Source organism: Nelumbo lutea, chromosome 3 (genome assembly GCF_056320005.1).
Source record: "Nelumbo lutea isolate HS-2025 chromosome 3, American lotus-T2T, whole genome shotgun sequence".
NCBI classification, from domain to species: Eukaryota; Viridiplantae; Streptophyta; class Magnoliopsida; order Proteales; family Nelumbonaceae; genus Nelumbo; species Nelumbo lutea.
In genome coordinates this window covers 114,682,753-114,704,461 of record NC_142686.1, presented here as the reverse complement: position 1 = coordinate 114,704,461, position 21,709 = coordinate 114,682,753, and the positions used below count along the sequence as shown (strand labels likewise).

Here is a 21,709-nt window from a genome sequence, read left to right as displayed (position 1 = left end):
GAGACTGCACCGTTGTTTCTTTTTTTTTTCTAATTTTTATTTTTTGAAATAAAAAAAAAAAAGTGAAAAAGTAGATTAACGGATTAAAAATACTATTCTATCCGTGGTGATGGTCAAGACAAGAGTCAACCTTTATATTTGCTCCCCACAATACATTTCAAACGTGAACGGGATCTGATCCTCACTCTTAGGCGCCTAATATATACATCCACCGTACATTAAGAATATCTTCGGTCAAAAATAACTTATAAGCACGAAAGATGTTCTCAATACATGATAGAATTTGCGTATGAGGCGTGTAAGGCGCATTATGTGAGGAGCAGAACAGATCTTATCTCAAATGTTTCGGTCCTTTCGGATGTACGGCTCGGATATATTGTAAGATTAGTGTGAGGCGCAAATGTGATCAAAGTTATTAATTATTCATGAAAATATACAGCTGTAATGCATGGTAAAATTGGTGTAGGGAACAATATGTGAGGAATCAACCTGAACTTTTTAGATGGAGATATTTCTAATTCACACTTGGGATGTGTTGTGGCATTCTGTGGGACGCCAATTCGAATTCCAGTTTCACTTGATGTATGAGTCTATTTCACTAAGAATTGGGATTTGGTGATCACAATACCACATCTCGGCAATATTTTCACAGCCCCTTATGGATGTGTATTAGAAATATCGAGATGGGCTTCTATCAGGGTAAATTTATGTTCTAATCTTGTATTTAGAATATCTCTTTATGAAATAAAACATCTAAGAAAAAATTCTCAATGCAAAACAGTAAAAACTGTTCGAATAGACTTTGTCCCGATTGAAGCCGAACTCAGAAATATCTTCTCATAAAAACAAGATATGATGCAAAAATGGAATGATTTTATAAGCACGTTTTCTTTACCAATGGATTAGGGATGTTAGCCATTTCTACATCCCTCCCCACAATGGATAGGGATGTTAGAACAATTTGTGGGTAGTAAATTGTTCATACTTCATATTTCAGCATTTAATATAAATAATCTGTAGGCGGTGGAGATCTGATCCCCACTTCTCAGTCATGTGATCAGCAGATGCAAAGGACATACGACAAGGTCGTTTTGTAAAACTCATCTCTAATTAAGGAAATTTGCGACATTTAAGAATGATATGAAATAAAGCAATGATTCGTCAAAACTTTATTTATTTATTTTTCATAATAGTCCCTCTGGAGTCTAAACTCTAAACTTTTCTTTTTATAATATTAAAATAAATTGAAAAAAAATAAAGAGACCGACCTACCGCGTTTTGAATGCCAGAGCCTGGGTCTTTTCAAAAAGGTCGGTTGGAATCAGTTGGAAAAAAATGTGCTGAATTCGAGAAGAGAAGAATCAAACCAATTTCCCATTCCACGCATCCATTTACTGTGGTTCTATCGGAAGTTACGCTTGTAACCACGTGGCTGTTAATTATTGGACCGCAGATGCTGTTCTTATGTTTTTGGTCGGTCCCTGGTGGAGAGACGTTACCCATTTGAGATAAAAATCTCTTTCGACTTTCGAGCGAAAAAAATATATCTCGATTCAATTATCTCTCTCTCCCCAATGGCCTCTATCTATAATCTCACCTGTCAATTTTGTAAAATGGGATTCTAATCCAATGGTTATCTGTGGTGTCCTAACTCCCAAGTCGATCGACGATCGTGTCTTTTGGATGAGTGGCGTGATGGGCTATTTCTCTCCCTCTCTCTCCTCCACGCCTTCAATTGAAAACGACAACGGAATGGATTCTCTCCAACGACGATTGGTTGAATTGGAATCTTAATACATGAATATAGGATTGTGATGGTGCCCAATCGGGCCGGTCCTATCTGTCAACGATCTTGCCTTTGATTGGAGCAACGAGAAACCTGAAATGGAGAAGATGAGTGAATTCCGGGAGGAACCCGGTGAGATTGCTCCGAAGCTCAAGTTAGTTTATCTCAAAGGCAAGATAAAGCCAGATGGCGCAAAGTTTGCATACCTTGTTGTTGGGGTAGGGGGCCTTTTATAACCACTTTGTGCATTCACTCCGAGGCTTTTGACAGGTCGGGTATGATTACTTCTGTGTTTCTGCTAGTTCGAGTGTCATCCCTTCTACTGGAACAGAACCGCCATTGCTCCTTGTCGGAGCTGTCTCTATAACTGGAAATGGCGGTGGCAGGTGGCGATGGCAGGTTGCCGTTTGAAGTGCGGCTGTCAAGCGTTAGATCCCAAGTTAGTCAGGTGCGTCGCCCCTGGATACGAACTTCCTCGATGTCAGGCATGGTACGGTTTTGGCATCCTGGAGGCGAAGTGCTAGAGTGGTGAGCAGGGTGGTCTTGAGTTTGGAGGTGTGTCCCGAACTGCCATAGGCCAGGCCAGTTCGGGTTACTGCCCTTTGGGCTTGGCTCGGGGCCTAAGGGAGAGTTCGGGTTTATAGTAGGGAGTTCGGACTACTGGTAGGGAGTTTGAAGGCTTTTAGAAGCGTTTCCCATAGACAACGCCAATTGATGGTGCACAATCCAGCCGGTCCTAGCCGTCAATGACCTTGCCTCTGACTGGAGCAATGGGGAGCCTGAAACGGAGAAGATGAGGGAACTCCAGGAAGAACCCAGTGAGATTGCTCAGAAGCTCAAGTTAGTATTCTCTCAAAGGCAAGATAAAACCAGATGGTGCAAAGTTTGCATACTTTGTTGTTGGGGGTAGGGGGCCTTTTATAACCATTTCGTGCACTCACTCCAAGGCTTCTGCCAGGTCGGGTATGATTACTTCTGTGTTTCTGCTAGTTCGGGTGTCATCCCTTCTGTTGGGACAGAACCGCCACTGCTCCTTGTCGGAGCTGTCTCTGTAACTGGAGATAGCGGTGGCAGGTTGCCGTTTGAAGTGTGGCTGTCAAGTGTCAGATCCCAAGTCAGTCAGGTGCACCGCCCCTGGATACGAACTTCCTCGGTGTCAGGCATGGTACGGTTGTTCAGTTTGGCATCCTGGAGGCGAAGTGCTGGAGTGGTGAGCGAGGTGAAGTCTTGAGTTCGGAGGTGTGTTCCGAACTGCCATAAAGAAGGCCAGTTCGGAGAGGTGTGTCCCGAACTGCCATAGGGCAAGTAGTTCGGGTTACTGTCTTTTGAGTGGCTCGGGGCCTAAGGGAGAGTTTGGGCTCCTAGTAGGGATTTTAGACTACTGGTAGGGAGTTCGGACCGCTAGTTCCTCCCCTTGGTGCTCTCGCCTTAGGCGTGCTGTTATGCCGAGTTGTTTCCTTTGCCCCGTGTTGCGTAATTACAAGGTCGGGCCAAATCTTTCTTCATTAATTGCCCCCCACTCCTCATGCCAAGGGTCTTGCCCTGACGCGGGGGTTGTTTCGCGAGGAGGTAGGTGGATTTGTCCCGTACTTCGAATCTTGATAGCGCGAGGTGTGTTGTCAAGTTTCTTTGGTTTTCTCGAGCGCCAGAAAGGCGGGAGACACACCTACCTGCTTACAAATGCTGACAGACGTGGTGGCGCGCGCATATTTCGAATTTCAAAAAAGCGCGTCACTGGGAGACGTGACAGCGGGTCTTTTCGATTTTGAAAAACGTGTTGCTGCTGTTTGAAAGGCGAGGAGACGTGCGCTGGTCGTTCTGTCAGTTTCAAAAAGATGTGCACAGCGTTTTGTCAGTTTCAGAAAGACATGCGCCGACGTTTCGTCAGTTTCAGAAAGACGTGCGCCAATCACGTCTAAGTCTCAGGGGACGTGTGGTCAGCGTGAATGCGAGCCGTCAGATTGGCTCTGACCTGCATTGTTGGTTCTCGGTTACTGTGGGTATAAATAGTAGGGGACCCCAGTCGCTTTGTCACTTATGTGTTTTGCTTTTTGAGCTTGTGTCTAGGTCTTTTAGCTCGTGTCAAGGCTTTTTAGTTCGCCTTCAAGGTTTTTTGCTTGTTCCAGTTTCTGGAGTCTGTTCAAACCTTTTTTCGGGTGAGTACTTTCCTGAAGTCCACCTTTTCTCCTTGATGTCTAGCTTGGATAGCTCAGACGGTTCTTCTAGTGGGTCTGATGCAAGTTCTACGAACCGAGTTGCATCCCCTGATGGCCTTAGCGAACCTAAGGTAGAACTTGAGGACGAGTTCGAACCCGTAGGCTAAGCCACTTCGGGCAGTTTGGTGTCTACCTCTCGTCGAGATCGGATGCCAGACAAGTTTGGTCCTTCGACCATGACGCCCGAGGGGCTCCAATCCCTTATTATCTCTTACAATTTTCCTGGGGAGTACGCCTATTTCATTCCTTCAGGTAGCTTTCCTTGGGAACACGGTCCTGATGAGATTGTGATATTTTGAGAGCAGTTCGCTGCGGTGCTAAGACTGCCTTTCCACCCCCTTCTTGTCGAGGTCATAAACCACTTCGGCGTTACCGTCGGCCAGCTTCACCCGAATTCTCTTTATAACTTGGTGGGGACAATCTCCCTTTTTTGCGAACAGGGCTTTCCTTTTGACTTGGAGATATTCTCCTCTATTTTAATGCTCAAGAAACAAGCAGGTCCTCCTCCCGGGGGTAGGCGGGCATATTACCTGTCTCCTCGCCCGGGTTTTAAGCTCTTGCATGAACTTCCCAACAAGGTCCTGGCGTGGAAACGGGACTACTTCGGGGTGCGAAGTGCACAAGGGTGGCCTTTTCAGACCGGGTGGGGGACGGCCATCCCTGACTCTGGTGTCACTCTTGATAAAGAGATGGTGAAGGGCCTCCGGCAATGGACACGGCTATGACTAAAATGCCATCAGTACCTGACGGAGGCCAAGCTCATTGCGGCCGGACTGAGTTCAGGTAGGTTCCTTGCTCAAGAGGTTTTTGTTTTGCTTTGTTCTTTCATTTTTTCTAATGCTGAACTCTTTTTTGCAGGTGTGATGGACTCAGAGAGGACTCGCGGTGGGCACTTGTTCCAAGGTATGAAGAGGAGGAAGCGGGTCCCTAGGATGCGGAGCCTGGCTCCTTCAATGCAAGAAGCGGCAGGAGCCCCTTATGCCGAGACTACTCACACGGGTGCCCTCGCCTACTCAAGTGCTCCCGCTTACTCTGGGTCCGCTCATACGCGAGTTGGGCCCTCAGGCTCAGGAGTTCAAGGGGAATTTAGGAAGCGTGCTGTCGCCGAACTATGCCCTTCAGAAGAGTAGGGAGGCCACCTTCCCCGAGGAGATCACAACGTGGACCGATCTTCCCTTGAACCAGATCACCTGTTGCGCCGCTACTCATGCTATGGTGGTGAGTCAAATTTCTTGTCGGGCTTCTTTGTTTTCATCCCTCTTGCTGTCGTTCTCTTAATCACTTGTTCCTTTTGGTAGGTGAACTCTTCTATTCATGCCTTAGCGGCCCAGATGGAGAGAAACTCGAGGTAGGCGCGGGCTGCCAAAGAGGCTTTTCGTGCCGCCGAGGCGACTACCCGAGCTACTGAGGCGGCTGCTCATGTTGTCGAGGAGGCTGCTCGTGCTGCTATGGCCAGGCATGCAAGGTCTCAGAGGGATGCCGAGGCCATGGGGGTGGTTGTGAAGCACATGGCGGACCTGAGGCTGGATCTGTAGCATCAGGTTGAATATCTTTAGGAGGACATAAGGGAGAGAACGCATATCTTTTCCCAAGGCATTGAGGATGCCAAGAAGAAGGCCGTTGATGAGGAACACATACCCTGAGCTCGATATTAGTGCCATATCCACTTCGTGCATAACTCAAGAGATGACCAACGCTGCTGATGGCGAGCCGGATTCCGAGGGTGAGGCAGGACCTTCGAGTATCGTTGAAGTGCCTTCTGATGAAGAAGAAATAGCTTCGGGCTTGTGAAAATGATTTTTTTATCAAATGTATGCTTCCTTGTCTTGTAATGGAATGACTTTTCTTTTGGTTAAGTGTTGGTTGTTCTCTCTCGAGCTGACCATATTTTCCGAACTGACCATGTGCCCGATCTGTTTCTTTCCCAGGTTACTGCACTTGCGCGACCTGTTTTGATGTTTAATACTTCACTTTGCCCGTCTCTTTGCCTATGCCGATGTTACTTCGTTAGCTTGGCATCCTGGCTTTTAGGCTCTTGTAGCGATTTCGTCCACTTCGCTTGGCAGTCTATAGGTAGTATCGCCTTAAGTTGACGATGTTCCACGCTCGGGGCACTTGTTTGCCTTCTAAGGTTTCGAGCTTGTATGCCCCTTCGAGTGCTCTCTTTACTCTGTAGGGCCCTTCCCAATTTGATCCAAGTTTGCCCACACTGGATTCGAGCACCATAATCTTACGGAGAACCAGGTCGCCGACTCGGAAGTTTCGCTTTTTTACTCTGGCGTTATAGTGCCGAGCTACTTTTTACTAGTAGGCTGCTGTCCGAATGTGCGCGAGGTCTCTTACCTCATCCAGTAGGTCGAATTTGGTACGTAGCTCATCTCTGTTTGTTTGATCGACATATGCTTCTAGTCGCAGTGTAGGTATTTCGATTTCCCTAGGATTACTACTTCAGTGCCGTAGGTGAGGTTAAAAGGGGCCTCTCCCATGGAGGTTTTTTCTGTAGTCCGGTGAGCCCATAAAACACTTGGTATACTTGTCGAAGTGCCTTTTGGGCGAGGGCTCTACCCCCCATACACCGCAGAGTCCTTCATGAGTGTCGCGGAGTACGAGCTCGGCTTCGGCAGGTCACAAGCAACGCAGGTAAGGGAGCGTATAGGACCGTCGGTACAACCATTCGTCTATTATGACGTATTTGGCTGCCTGACGCTGCACCCTCTTGGCTGCAATGTAATCTGCAGGGAGGGTTCCATCTAGCAAGAAGCTCACGAGTGGGTCAATCCAGCTCGGCTCTGCTTCAAGGACGGGAGCGACCTCCTCTGCCCCACCAAGAATGATAGGCCGAGGTAAGTCCTCTATGTACACAGTTCTCATGGTGTTGTGACTCATGTTGGCTAACCGGGACAGGGCATCAGCCTCAGTGTTCTCTGATCTTGGGATTTGCTTGATGAAGTGTGACTGGAAGTTGAGCAGAGCCTCCTTTACTTTCGCCAAGTATGCGATCATAGAGAGCTCGCGTCCTTCGTATTCGCCTGTAACCTGGTTGACCACGAGCCGAGAATCACTGCAGAGCCTCCTTTACTTTCACCAAAGCGTAATGTGTATTCCAATTTCGTGCCACCTGGGCCGCATAGGACTATTCCAGCCCCGCTGCCCTGCTGGTTTGAGGAACCGTCTACATGAAGGATCCGGGGCTCCTCATCCCAGTTTGCGCTTGGCCTAACTAGGAAAGATGATACACTGGCTGCTACTTCACGGGGTTCAAACTCTATTGGCTTGGGAGCTCCGTGTTCACCCGAACTGGGGATCTCGGGCTCAACCGGCCTGGGGGCTTCGAGGCTGAATGTGCATTCGACAATAAAATCTGCTAAGGCTTGGGCCTTAATGGCAGTTCATGGCTTGTACTGGAGGTCGTACTCGCTAAGCTCGATGGCCCACTTCGTCAGCCGACCGGAAACCTCGAGCTTGAGTAGGACTTGTCTCAAAGGTTTGTCAGTCAAGACGACGACGGTGTGAGCCTGGAAATATGGGCAAAGTTTTCGAGCTGCAATTACTAGTGCGTATGCTAACTTTTCTATCTGCGGGTATCTCATCTCTGCTCCCTACAAAATTTTACTAACATAATAGACGGGCCGCTGGACCTGATCTACTTCTTTTATTAGTACTGAACTGACCACCTCGTCGCTCGCCAAGAGGTACAGTTCTAAGACCTTGCCCTCCTCGGGCCTGGCTAAGGTTGGCACAGTGGCGAGGTAGCTCTTTAGTTCGACGAATGCGAGCTGGCAGTCTCGGGTCCATTCGAACCCTTTGCATTTGATCGCATTAAAGAAAGGGAGACAACGGTCTGCCGATTTGGACATGAAGCGGTTGAGGGTGGCTATGCGGTCGTTTAGCCTCTAAACCTCTTTTACTTTTCGGGGTGGTCTCATATCTAGGATGGCCTTTATCTTGTCCAAGTTGGCCTCGATACCGCACCGGTTGACAATGTACCCTAGGAACTTACTCGATGTGACACCGAAGACACATTTGTTGGGGTTCAGTTTCATGCTAAATTGACATAGAATTTGGAAGACGGAATCTAAGTCTTGTATTAATTCCTGTCAGAACTGCGTTTTGACGACCATGTCGTCTACATAACATTCTATTTTCGTGCCAATTAAGGGCCGAAAATGCTTATTTACAAGTCTTTGGAAGGTCGCCCCAACATTCTTTAGTCCGAAGGGCATGACCTTGTAGCAGTACAGGTCGAACTCGGTTATGAAGCTAGTTTTTTCCTCATCGGACTGGTCCATCCTGATTTGGATGTAGCCTGAGTAGGTGTCCAAGAAGCTTAGCAGTTCATGTCCCCAGGTCACATCCACTAGGCGGTCAATTCGGGGGAGGGGGAAGCAGTCTTTTGGGCAAGCTCGGTTCAGGCCGGTGTAGTCAACGCACATGTGCCACTTGCCGTTTGCTTTTTTCACCAACATTGTGTTGGCTACCCAGCTCGGGTAATGAACTTCCCTTATGAAGTCCGCTAGCTTTTCGACCTCTTCGTCAACCGCCCTCCAGCGCTTCGGGGCTAAGTTGTGTTTCTTCTGTCTAATGGGTCTGACTATAGGGTCAGTGTTAAGTTTGTGAGTTATAAGGCCAGGGTCAATATCGGGCATATCAGTCGCGGACCATGCAAAAATATCTAAATTTTAAAGTAAGAAACTCACCAGTTCAGCTTGTAGAGGCTCTTTGACAGAAGCATCGATTTGTAGTGTTCGAGCTGGATCTATAGCCAAGGTCGGTATCGTGACCGTTTCCTCTGTGGGCGAAGCTCATTCCTCGCCCTACTCTGTAGGCCACTCCAGTTCGAGGTCGTCAGCTGCCTTGGTTTTTCCCTTCAGGGCAGCAACATAACACTTGTGGGACTCAAGTTGGTCACCTCGCGCTACCCCCACACTGAAGTCCGTGGGGAACTTCATTGCCAGATAATAGGTGGAGACGACTGCCCGCAGAATATGCGTAACTGGCCGCCCTATTATGGCATTGTATGGGGAGGGGGTCGCGAGCACCAGGAAATCGTGGTTGAGTCTGACCGCGCAAGGCCATGTGCCGACTTTCACAGGTACTGTTATCTTCCCGAGGGGCCTGACTTCCTCTTCGCTGAAGCCCACCAGAGGAGTGTTTGCGGGCTTCAACTCGCTTCTCTGCAACTGTAGTTGGTCAAATGCCAACTTGAAGAGGATGTCCGTCAAACTACCTGAGTCCACAAGTATGCGCTGGACTTCGAAGTCGCTGATCCTTAGTTTTATGACGAGTGCGTCATCGTGGGTATAGTGGACACCTCGCACATCGTCTTCCGTGAAAAAGATCGGTTCTTCTGTCTTTGGCCTATTTGGAGGGTTCTGTTCTTCTTGGGCTGCCTCGCGAACTGACGTCCTTGTTGCTGCCGAAGTGTAACCAGCTACTACCGAACCTCCCACTATCACATGGATGGTTCCCCAAACTGGCCTCTTTTCTAGAGGCGGTCGCTACAAGGCTTCGGCCGGTCTGCTGCTGGATTCGAGGACATCCTTTTCGTATTCCCCTTGTCGACCTGCCTTATTATTATTATCATTATGTTGTACAATATTTCTCAAGTATCAGCGACGGATGAGTCCCTCTATCTCGTCTCGGAGATTATTACATTGTTTGGTAATATGACCGTGATCTCTATGAAAACTACAATATATATTCTTATTTCTCTCGTTTGGATTACTCTTTAGGCGAGGTGGCCACTTTACGTAGGGGGCATCCTTCATCATCATCAAGATCTCGGTCCGCCTTGTGTTTAACGGTGTGTAATCCATCCGAACTGCTAAGGGAGCTCGGGATGGCTGGCTTGGCATTGCCTCTCGGGGCTGGTTTTTTCTATCACTTGGGTTGGAGGGCTCACCTTCTCTTTTTCTTTTCTCGACCCCGCCTTCGGTTCTTTGGTTGATTTCTTCCTCTGTTCTCATGAACTTGTCCGTGAGCTTGAGGAAATCGGCCACGGTCGCTGGCTGGCTAGCCACCATGTGTCATTTGAACTCCTTGTGCGTTACCCCTCTCTTGGCCGCCGCGAGCTGTACTGCGGGGTCTAATCTCGGTATCTGCAAGCATGCTTCATTGAACCGCTTGATGTAGCCCCAGATGGATTCTCCTTCCCTCTGGACTACCCCAAAGATACTTTCCTCGGTTTTGGGGCACCGCTTGCTAGTAACGAGGTGTGCGGTGAAGATCTGCACGAACTGGGCCCAGCTTCTTATTGACCCGGGGGCTAGGTTCTGGTACCAGGTGCGGGCCACCCCCCTGAAGGTGGTGGTGAAGGCCACGCACATGCATGATTCACTGGCCCTAGCGAGGTGCATTTGGGACTGGAAAGCATCGACGTGGTCGTTGGGGTCAAAGGACCCATCATACTTGTCCAAGGGTGGGAGCTTGAAATCTTTGGGCATGGGGACTGCCAGGAGTTCTGATGCGAGGGGGGAAGGAACTGAGAGAATTGGAGCAGCTTTTACCTCGTCCAAGCTCATTTCTTCCTTTCCTCTGAGCTCAGGCAGGACACGGGTGGTAGTTCGGCGACTTCATCGATGCCTTCGTTGAGCGGGCTTGGTACTGGCGCTACTGGCCTCTGTGTTGCCGAGTTCGATGGGCCCGGAATGTTGGTCTACTGCTAGGGTGCTGAACCGGTTCTCCGTGAGCGGAAACTCAGGCTTGGAGCGCCGAGGTGCTGACTTTGTGGGCAAGGTTCCCGACCCACCTGCGAGCTGCGAGGCGGGGGTAATTTTTCTTTCCTTTCGGCCTGGGGATGAGGCCTGGCTATTAGGGGGTTCTGGAGTTTGGAAGCCTCTCCTCGGTGAGGGCGTCCACCTTGAGGGGAGGCCTTAACCAGCTTCGGAACAGGGTGCCGAGGTGGAAGCAGTGACTGGTTCAGGGGTAGTTGAGGGAACTGCTGCTGATAATGGTGTTGGGAGAGGTGGTGTAGTACCTAGTGCTGCTGGAGTTGATGCTGCTGGAATTGTTGCATTTGGGCTTGCATTGCCCGTGTGCATTGCATTAGGTCGTCCAACTGGTTCTGGCGGGTCTCCAGTGGGACAACAGTTGGTTCAGCGAAGGTTGCTTCGATAGGGAGTGGAATAGGGACGTTCAAGGCAGGAAGGTTCAGGGGCTCCACTACTTGTGGTGCATTCAAGCTAGGGATCCCATCCACTGAAAGAGGGATGGTGAACTACCCGATGCACACCACGGGAACTTGGAGTTGTTCCCCGGTGGTGGTCATTTCTGTGCCACGTCCGACATTGTTGGAGGAAGCCATGGGTGCTGGAGTTTTTTGGAAGAAGAGGAGGTAAGAGAGGTAAGAGAGTTTTAGAGGGAGGCTTTTAGAAGCGTTTCCCATAGACGACACCAATTGATGGTGTGCAATCCAGCCGGTCCTAGTTGTCAATGACCTTGCCTCTGACTGGAGCAACGGGGAGCCTGAAAACGGAGAAGATGAGGGAACTCCGGGGGGAACCCAGTGAGATTGCTCCGAAGCTCAAGTTAGTGTTCTCTCAAAGGCAAGATAAAACCATATGGCGCAAAGTTTGCATACCTTATTGTTGGGGGTAGGGGGCCTTTTATAACCACTTCGCGCACTCACTCCGAGGCTTCTGCCAGGTCAGGTATGATTACTTCTGTGTTTCTGCCAGTTCGGGTGTCATCCCTTCTATTGGGACAGAACCGCCACTGCTCCTTGTCGGAGTCGTGTCTGTAACTGGAGATGGTGGCGGCAGGTGGCGGTGGTAGGTTGCCGTTTGAAGTGCGGCTGTCAAGCATCAGATCCCAAGTCAGTCAGGTGCGCCTTCCCTGGATACGAACTTCCTCGGTGTCAGGCATGGTACGGTTGTTCAGTTTGGCGTCCTGGAGGCGAAGTGCTGTCATAGGGCAGGCCAGTTCGAGTTATTGTCTTTTGAGTGGCTCGGGGCCTAAGGGAGAGTTCGGGCTCCTAGTAGGGAGTTTGGACTGATGGTAGAGAGTTCGGATCACTGGTAGGGAGTTCGGACCACTGGTTCCTCCCCTTGGTGCTCTCGCCTTAGGTGTGCTGTTGTACCGAGCTATTGCCTTTACCACATGTTGCGTAATTACGAGGTCGGGCCAAATCTTCATTCATTAGATTGGAATGAGGGTATTTTAGAGGTGAGATTGTAGTGTAATAAAAAAACCAAATGATTACAATCCAACGGCTCATATAGAACTAGAGATGTACTGTAACGGCGTTTCATCTACGGGTCCTGAGACCCAGACACGAAGATGACGGATTCAAATTCAACTGTTGGAACAATTCACCTGTTTTCCTCATGAGAATAATAATTGTCCCTTGCTCTTGGTGGATTGTTATGGAGTTTACGCCGAATCAATATAAGATGTGGCAGTAGACGTCAATATCTAATTTTCTGGAAAAAAAACTTCCTTACCAATAAAATATCAAATTTGCCCTTTTCCGTGGTGGTGGAGTAGGCCGCACGTGAATTGAGAAGATAAAAGAGGGTGGGATAAGTTCCTGTGACGTGGCACACTGTCTCTTATCCACTAATTTTAATTTTTTTTCTGAACTTTTGGGTTGTATTCAGAGTAGTCAGTTAAGGTAGGTAGGTCCACGTGGAACTCAAGGCTCTAGTTGATTGGGAATTATCCAAGTGACACGTGTCAAGGCCAACAAAGAGAAAAAGCAAAATAACAAACAAGGGGCTACCGATAATACGCTTTTTTCTCCATCTCCGCTTTCCTTGTCGGTTGGAACTTGACACATGGATAGTTGGATGCACTCGAGCCCTGGGCTCCTGGCCCTAACCTCCTCCCTCCTATTACTAATAAAGGAACTTGACACATGGATAGTTATGCCCTGTATTTTAGGTCGAGTGTTAATTTAGTATCCAAACTTTCATTTTGTGACAATCTATACCTACTGTGTGAAAATTACCCTTGAACACTGTTTACCTCCGATTAGTCGCAGCAGCAAATCTCTTGTCATCGGCATGATTGGTGCTTATTATTGTGGTTCAACTGACACGAACCAGCTTCCAGCTTGTCTTCCAGGTAGCTTCCCTGCATGTACGACCACCGATCACCAGTTCATCACCATGGCCTTTCAGGCTTCCATAGGTGGCGCTCCCCCGAATTCACCCTCAACCGTGTACAAACAAATCTTGGTCCGGACCGGCTAGACCACAACTGCACTTGAAAAAGAACGGAAGAAGAAGGCAACAGAGATGAATGAGAAAACTGAAACCCACCTTTATCTGAGCCAAAGCCAACTGTGTCTCGGCGAGGAATTTGACAGAAAGTCATGATGGTGGAGGTGGTCTTGTAACCGACGACCAGTAGGGCCAGCAAGAAATCGACGATCTCCTCATCTGAGAACCCACCTTCTCCCCCCTCCAACAATGCTGCCAGCATGTCTTTCTTCTTACTCTCTCCTCTACTCTCCTCCCTCCTCTTCCTCACGATCAACCAAAGTGCCTCTGCTACCTTCGTTTGAGCCTGCATATTTATATTCATTCAACAAACCCAACAAAATTTCAGAAGGATGGATCCAAACTAGTGTTGAATCAATGGATATAAGATATAACAAGTTTATCACTTTGATCGCTCGGCCGTAAGTAGTGAAGAAGAAAGGTAGAGGAACCGAGAAAAAGCCCTCAATGAGGAGAAGGTATTCCTTTCTCAAGCTCTCAGTCCATTCCCGAGGATAGAAGCTCATCAACTACTTCATCATCAATTCGGTGCTTGAGGAAATCCAGCCGTCGTTTCCTTTAGTCATGGTGAGCTGCAGATCGGAGCATTGTCGATCCTCTCGCTTGGGTCGACGAAGGGGTGGGCTGGGTGTTGAGTTTCAGATACGTGTTTTTTAGTTAGATTTTCTGAGAATTGTTCGTGCTCACTTCGTTTTGCTTTAAAAGAATCTAAAGAATCATATCTGTGTTCACAACTATATTTTTTTGTCTTTTTAATCTCTTTTTTTTAAGGACTTTGGAGGTGACAAAGCATTAAAATCTCCTGTATACTTTCTTTTGAATTATTTATTACTTATAAAAATTTATGGATAACTGTGTCCGGATTTGCTGTAACTATGCAACAGAAGCAAAACCAGGAATCAATATCGCCACCACAGCCAGATGCAAAGAAGCCACATTCCATGCCCAATGGAATCGAAATGCCTCTAATAAATGGATCAAGGAAACACAAGCAGAGCTTGGTTAGTCAATCTTTATTTTCTTCTTCTCCTAGGCAATCTCTTTTTCTTTCTCGCATGTGGGTTCTGAGTGGTTTAATTCATTTCTATAGAAGCAAGTTGGGGATTTAGAGCAACCCCTAAGTCAGTCTTCCATGTAGTGTTGTCGATCCTCCCGCTTGGGTCGACGGAGGGGTGAGTTGGGTGCTAAATCGGAGGGTGAACGGAGGTGGTGGCGGTTGTCTTCTGCAAGGGGAAGATCGGAGTGGGGGTGCAATGACCGTTTTGGTTCTGAAGATATTGAGGAGCTGCTTTCTCCTTGATATGACAAATCAAACCGTTTGGAACACTTCAGTGCACCATGGCCTGGTTTGTTACACAGTTGACATATAATGTTATCTCCTTTGCCGCGGCCTTGTCCATGGCCTGAGGACTGACTTCCACGCCCCCTGCCTCTACCACGATTGTTGCCACCCCTGTTTTGATTGTAGGAATTCTAAGGGGTCTGAAAATTGTTAGTAGTATTTTTATTGTTCTTGGCAACATTCACATTAGGATTTTCACTAGAAAATTTGTGTTGCAAAAGCCAAGATTCATGGCTCAAAAGTAAGTCAAGGACATCACTAATATTGAGTTGATCTGCATCGACTCGATTTGTGATAGTTGTAATAAGAGATCCATACTCACTTCCCAAACCATATAAGACGTATAGAACTAGATCTTCCTTTGCTACTAGTTCCGAGACTACAGAAAGATTATCTGCAATGTTTTTGGTATTCTGGACGTAGTCACTGATGAGAAATTTCCTTTCTTCAGATTTTGAAGTTGGTGCCTCAGTTGTAGCACCTTGGATCAAGAGTGAGAAGAGAATGACATTTCCAGAGCACTCCAAACTTCAACAACAGTGGAGAGACCAACAACTTGCGCCAGAACTCCTTCAGTAAGAGAGGCAACGAGCCAACTAAGGACCAGTTGATCTAGCTGCACCCAGGTAGTGAAGTCTGAGTTTAGAATCATCCTACTGTTGTCATTAAGATCTGATATTTCTGTTGGAGGGGGCTTGGTCGATCCATCAACCAAGGTTCAAAATATCGATACACCCGATATGCCAGTAGGGGCGTATCGGACGTTTTGATACTCATTTTTTTACTTCGTTTTTATTTTTTTCTCAAAACTGGTTCACGGGAGCCGGTCTAGGACCCCTCCATCCCTTGAACCAGTCAGACCCCTAATACATCCACTGTAGAGGTGTACCGGAAGGGTCCCAGAATGATACGAATCGGCCGAAACGGGCCAATATATAACGATACTTTGAACCTTGCCATCAACTAGTCCCATGAGTTTGTGAGCTCGAAGTACTAGAAGCAACTAAGCTTTCCAAAGAAGAAAATTATCTCCATTAAGTTTGATAGTAAGATAGTAAGAGATGTTGGGAATTGAACTGAGGCTCATTGGTAGAGAAGCAATTTGAGAGAAGGTTGAGCTCGAGCTCATTGCTTCAGAAGCAACTGATGTATTGTAGTTCATAGGCTTTGATACCAAATTAACATTTAAGATAAGACTAAATTTCAAAGAATGGGTTGAATTCCTCAATATTGAATGGTTGTACATGGCTGATTATATATACACAATAATAAAGAATAAATTAGAAACAATTACAAGAATAGAAACAAAGAAATAAGAAAAGGTATTCAGTAGAAAACTTGCTAAGAGGAGAGTTTCCTTCTTTCTTTGATTGATTTTTCTTTGGTGAGAGATCTCTGTATAGTAGTTGGTCCTTCTTTGGCAAGAAGACTAGAGCCTTCTTTGGTAGGAGATCCAGGGCTCTCTTCGGTAAGTGAACTGGAGCTCTCTAGTAGAAAGGCTGGAGCTATCTTTAGCAGGAGTGGAGAAACTAGGGCTAGCCGACCTAGGGTTGGCCAGCTCCAGCAGATCCTACAACTTTTCACAATGGTGTTCCTCACAATGGCTCTATGGCTGGATCTGGATTTGATCCAATTTGGTACTCAGACACTGGCGCCACCCATCATATGACACCAGATGTTGACAACTTACAAGTTTGATCTGAATACCAAGGTTCAGATCAAATAAAGATTGGTAATGGCATGGGTTTGACTATAAACAATACAGGGTCGACTTCATTAGTTTATAATGATAATTAGTTTACTCTGAAAAATATATTTCATGTTCCCTCTCTTACCAAAAACTTACTTTCTTTAAGTAAATTTACCAAGGATAAAATTTCATGTTTCCTCTCTTACCAAAAATTTACCAAGTAAATTTCTTTGTTTTGAAGGACCATACGAGGAGAATTTTACTTGGAGGACCCAGTAGAGATGGACTATATCAGTTTCCTAGAGCAGTGCAAGAGAGTAAAGAAAACTTAGAAGCTTGTGTTGGAGAGAAAACCTCCCTATCAAAATGGCATCAATGACTTGGTCATGCCTCCTTAAGAGTTGTGAAAAATATTATCTTTAAGATTGGTTTACCTTATTCTGGTTCTTTTATTTATCCTTTTGTTTGTGAAGCTTGTGAGATGGGCAAAGCTCACCATTTAAATTTATCGTCTTCAAATACTGTTGTTTCTTCTCCGCTTGAGTTGGTATTTTTTGATGTATGGAGGCTAGCCCTAACTTTATCTAATAAAGGATTTCGGTATTATGTTCTCTTTATGGATGCATATTCAAAATTTTCATGGATTATTCCTCTTGAGAGAAAAGCGGATGTGTTTAATGTGTTTCTTAAATTCAAGAACCATGTTGAGAATCTTTTCTCTACAAAGATCAAGATGTTTCAAAGTGATTGGGGTGGTGAATTTTGCTCTCTCTCCCGTTATCTTGACAATGCTGGTATTTCTCACCGTCTCAATTGTCCACACACACATGAACAAAATGACAGTGTTGAACGTAAATACCAGCATATTATCGAGTCCACTTTATCTCTATTGGCATCCTCTTCTCTCCCTCAGTCCTTCTAGGCCGATGCTACTGAAACTGTAGTCTTTCTTATCAATCGACTACCTACTCTAGGACTTGGTAATCTCTCTCCTTATGAGAAGTAATTTGACAAACCTTTTGATTATTCTATGTTGAAAGTTTTGGGCTGTAAATGTTTTCCTCTACTTCGGCCTTATAATTTGCACAAAATGGATTTTCACTCTATTCCATATATCTTTTTTGGCTACAACAGCAGTCATAAAGGGTATCGTTGTTACAACCCTACTACCAACAAGGAGATCATTGCTCGCCATGTTTTTTATGAACATTCCTTCCCCGGAATGGTCCAGTCATCGCCATCTCCCAGTCTTGTTGCTCCTACTGGAGTTACTCTTCCCTCTCTGGACTTTCATAATGCTGACACGTGTCTATCCTCTACTAGTTTTGTTCCTAAGGTATCCCTGATCCCTTGCCATTTATATCTGTTACTAATGAGGAATATGCCACTTCTTCCTCTATACCAGAACAGGAAGCTTCCATGACTAATGATCCTTTACCAGTTCAGTGCACCAGACCTGTTCAAGAGTTTCTAGATACAACCCCTGCTGTGGGACCCCTTGTTCACACTCATACTATGACAACTCGGTCCATGGCAACCAGATCGGCTCAAGCTCTAATAGCTACTCACCATCCTCTTCCTCTTTCTCTACTCCATGATGCTACTACTCATGAAGAAGAGCCCTCTTCCTACGGATAGGCTATTAAATCCTCTCATTGGTGTCTACTATGGCTGTTGAGTTTCATGCGCTACTTTAGAATGGCACGTGGGAGTTGGTTCCCTACGATTCCTCTATGAACGTGGTCGGGTCCAAGTGGGTCTTCAAAATCAAATGGCACCCAGATGGCTTGATTGAACGTTACAAGGCCCACCTTGTTGTGCAGGGTTTTACTCAAGTTTCGGGAGTTGACTTCACTGAGACCTTCAGTCCCGTTGTCAAACTATCAACTGTGCATACTATTCTATCACTTGCAATTTCCTGTGGATGGGATATCCGCCAGTTGGATGTCCATAATGCCTTCCTTAATGGTTTTATTACTGAGACGATTTACATGCACCAGCCGAAAGGGTTAGAGGATAGTAATTATCCAAATCATGTCTACAAGCTTCATAAAGCTCTCTACAGGCTTAAACAGGCTCCCCGGGCCTTGTTTTCTTGATTAAATAATAAACTACATGATCTTGATTTTCGTAGCTCTCAATGTGATCCTTCCTTATTCATCTACAATTAGTATTAGATCATTATCTTTATTCTTGTCGACATTGATGATATCATTGTTACCGGCTCTTCTTCTCTGCATGTTTCTCAACTTATTCGCAGATTGTCTTAGACTTTTTCTCTGAAGGATTTGGGGTTGTTGCACTATTTTCTTGGCCTCGAGTCTCACTGTGATACCTCAAGGCTGTTTCTCTCTCAATGCAAGTACATATTGGATCTCCTACTGAAAACTAATCTTGCTGCAGCCAAACCGGTTTTCAGTCCGTTGGCCACCTCTTCTTGTCTCTCTCGGTTTGATGGCGAATTACTCCCTGATCCCACTCAGTACAAGAGCATAGTTGGTGCACTCCAATATGTCACTCTTAGTTGATCGGATGTTGCCTTTGCAGTTAACAAAGTTTGTGAGTTTTTGCATGCCCCTATTACTGAGCACTAGAATGCAGTTAAACATATTCTACTGTATCTAAAGAGTTCCATTGATGCTGGTTTATTTTTCTTAGTTCACACATTGGAGACATTGACTGCTCACTCTGATGTTGACTGAGCCGGTTGCCCTGACAACAAACGATCTACTGGTGGCTACCGTATCTTTATTGGTTCTCATTTGATCTTGTGGAGTGCTAAGAAATAGCCAACTATTGCCCGCTCTAGTAATGAAGCTGAATTCTGGGCTCTAGAAAATGCCACTACCGAACTCTTGTGGCTAAATTCTCTTCTTTCTGATTTGGGGGTCAAACTTCAATCTCCTCCGGTTCCCTACTGTGATAATATTGGGGCTATGTATCTTGCAGCTCATCCCATTTTCCATGCCCGTACTAAACATATTGAGGTTGATTTCCATTTCCTTCAGGATCTTATCATTAAAAAGTGTTTGATCATGTGGTTCCTGCCCACACAAGATCAAATTGCTGATATTTTCACTAAGCCTCTTTATTCTCAACAGTTTGAATGGCTTAGGTCCAAGCTTCAAGTGCTTCCAACCCACTTTTGCTTGAGGGGCGTATTGAGGAGCTGGCCAACCCTAGGTTGGCTAGCCCTAGTTTCTCCACTCTTGCTAAAGATAGCTCCAGCCTTCCTGCTAAAGAGAGCTCTAGCCCACTTACCAAGGAGAGCCCTGGATCTCCTACCAAAGAAGGTTCTAATCTTCCTGCCAAAGGACCAACTACTATATAGAGATCTCTTACCAAAGAAAGATCAAACAGAGCAAAAAGGAAACTCTCCTCTTAGCAAGTTTCCTACTGAAGAAATTTCCTTATTTCTCTATTTCTATTCTTGTAATTGTTTCTAATTTATTCTTTATTATAGTTTATAAATAATCAGCCATGTACAACCATTCAATATTGAGGAATTCAACCCATTCTTTGAAATTTAGTCTTCTCTTAAACTTTAATTGAAGATGGTACAAGGGAAGGTGGGGGTGGTTGGGGCATGGAAGAGGTGAGATCTGGTGCTACTGGTGTATGTTGAGGAGGGGACAACGACGACGACGACGAAAGCAGTGGAGGATGAGGAGACGATGGTGCTGGCCATTGCTTTCTGTTCCTCATCATCGACAGAGTGGATGGAGAGAGAAAGTGAGGGAGAAGATGAGATGCCTGAGATCGAAGCTTACTGTCACCAGTAGTCTGCCAAGTGATCTCAGGATCTCGCAAGAGAAATGATTGAAGGAGAGGCTTAGAGTCCGGAGAGCAACTGAAGGCGGGGGAGATGAAGGGCATTTTTATCTTTTTGTATGCCACTTAACGATTGGTTAACGCTGGGTATTAGATTGTCGCAAAATGAAAGTTGAGGTACTAGATTGTCACGTTTTAAAATTCGGGTACTAAATTGGCACTCGGCCTAACGTACAAGGTACCTATCGGGAATTTTCCCTCCTAATAACATCTCCGGATCACCTGTCCACGTCTACTCACAGCACACTACCCCCATGAATTGGGAACATCTCCCCCTGCATAATACCATGTAGGAGGATGAGATGTTCTCTATGTATGGATGCAATGTTATGTGGGTAGATGTGGGCAAAGTTTACGTGAGCAGGAGATTCAGTTCAATAGGACCGGATTTGGTCCAATTTGATCCAGTTCAATGTGAGTTAATTACAAATGGATCAGGTCTAATATAATCTATAATTTTGGACTGGTCCAATTCAATATATGGTCTATCTAATTTGTTCAAATTTGTTTTAATTTAAATTAATTGTAATTCAAAATTGGTCAATTGATACCTATATTCTTATCTTCTATCATTAGACCAGATATTGGTTCAAAATAACACAATCCAATATAAACTCATTACAGATGGATAAGTCCAATCCAATCCAACAAATACTTTGGACCATTACGATTCTGATTTCTAGGGGCTGAGGATCCAAGTGTTTCCATCCACATAATACGTCCCTAGAAAAGGCTTTGCCTCCTCGTCTGTCAGTATTTTTGCCCAAGCGCAGCCACTCTTCCCGTCATTCAGGTTGGCACCCGGCCCGCTGCGCTTGTATTCTCCATAATATACGCTACTGGTACTGGGAAACATCAAATTTTGAGCACAACAGAGATCAAGATTACTATTGATTCCTTTATTTTCTCATTATTAAATTAAATTTTAGTGTGAGGAAACGTTTAGGATTACGGATTCTTAGCTCCTCAGTTTTCTCAATTCTCAACCTATAAAAAAAATGCACAACAATTCTGTGGCCAAGTTCTGACTTGAGCATAAATCAATCCAAGGTCGAATCCTCAGTTTATCAACTCTGGCTCAACCCAAGCTTAACCTGATACAATTAAGGCTCAGTTCAGGCTCAAATGAACTTGAGCAAATCTGTAGGGTGTAGGGGGATTGATTGGTTTTGAAGGGATTATTAAATATGTTTTGCACGGTCATCTTTTATTAGAATTTATACCCCAATTTTAGAGTCCAATGGAGTAGAAATACACCAAAAATGCTTTTGAGAAATGAATATGTACATTTTTTTGAAGCATTTTTTTAAGCCAATATGTACATATTTTATACATATATGCATAAATTACCCTATATATAATTAAAAATATATATTTATATAAATAAAATGCACAATATGTGGGTATGAGCTTGGGCTGATGATAAATAACTAGAATATGTATTATGAATTTGATATGCCAATCAGATGGATATTTATCAAAATTCAAATGGGGTTGTGATTGGTCAAAGTCTGAACATATTTGTGGGCTTGGACTACCTGAGGCTTCAACCCGGGACCAAACTGAATTTAGATCAGGCCCATGTTTTTTTAGCCCAGATCCATCTTGGAGCCCAAAAATTCT

The 21,709-nt window shown here is 45.5% G+C and overlaps 1 long non-coding RNA gene across 1 annotated transcript; it reads left to right on the top strand.

The window, feature by feature from the left end:
* Positions 1 to 12,867: 12,867 nt before the first annotated feature.
* On the top strand, positions 12,868 to 16,867 carry LOC148867791 (uncharacterized). The gene is made up of 4 exons (XR_016110538.1): positions 12,868 to 13,790; positions 14,108 to 14,224; positions 15,017 to 15,191; positions 16,497 to 16,867. It is a non-coding gene; the product is annotated as an uncharacterized LOC148867791 (long non-coding RNA).
* The last annotated feature ends 4,842 nt before the right edge of the window (positions 16,868 to 21,709 follow it).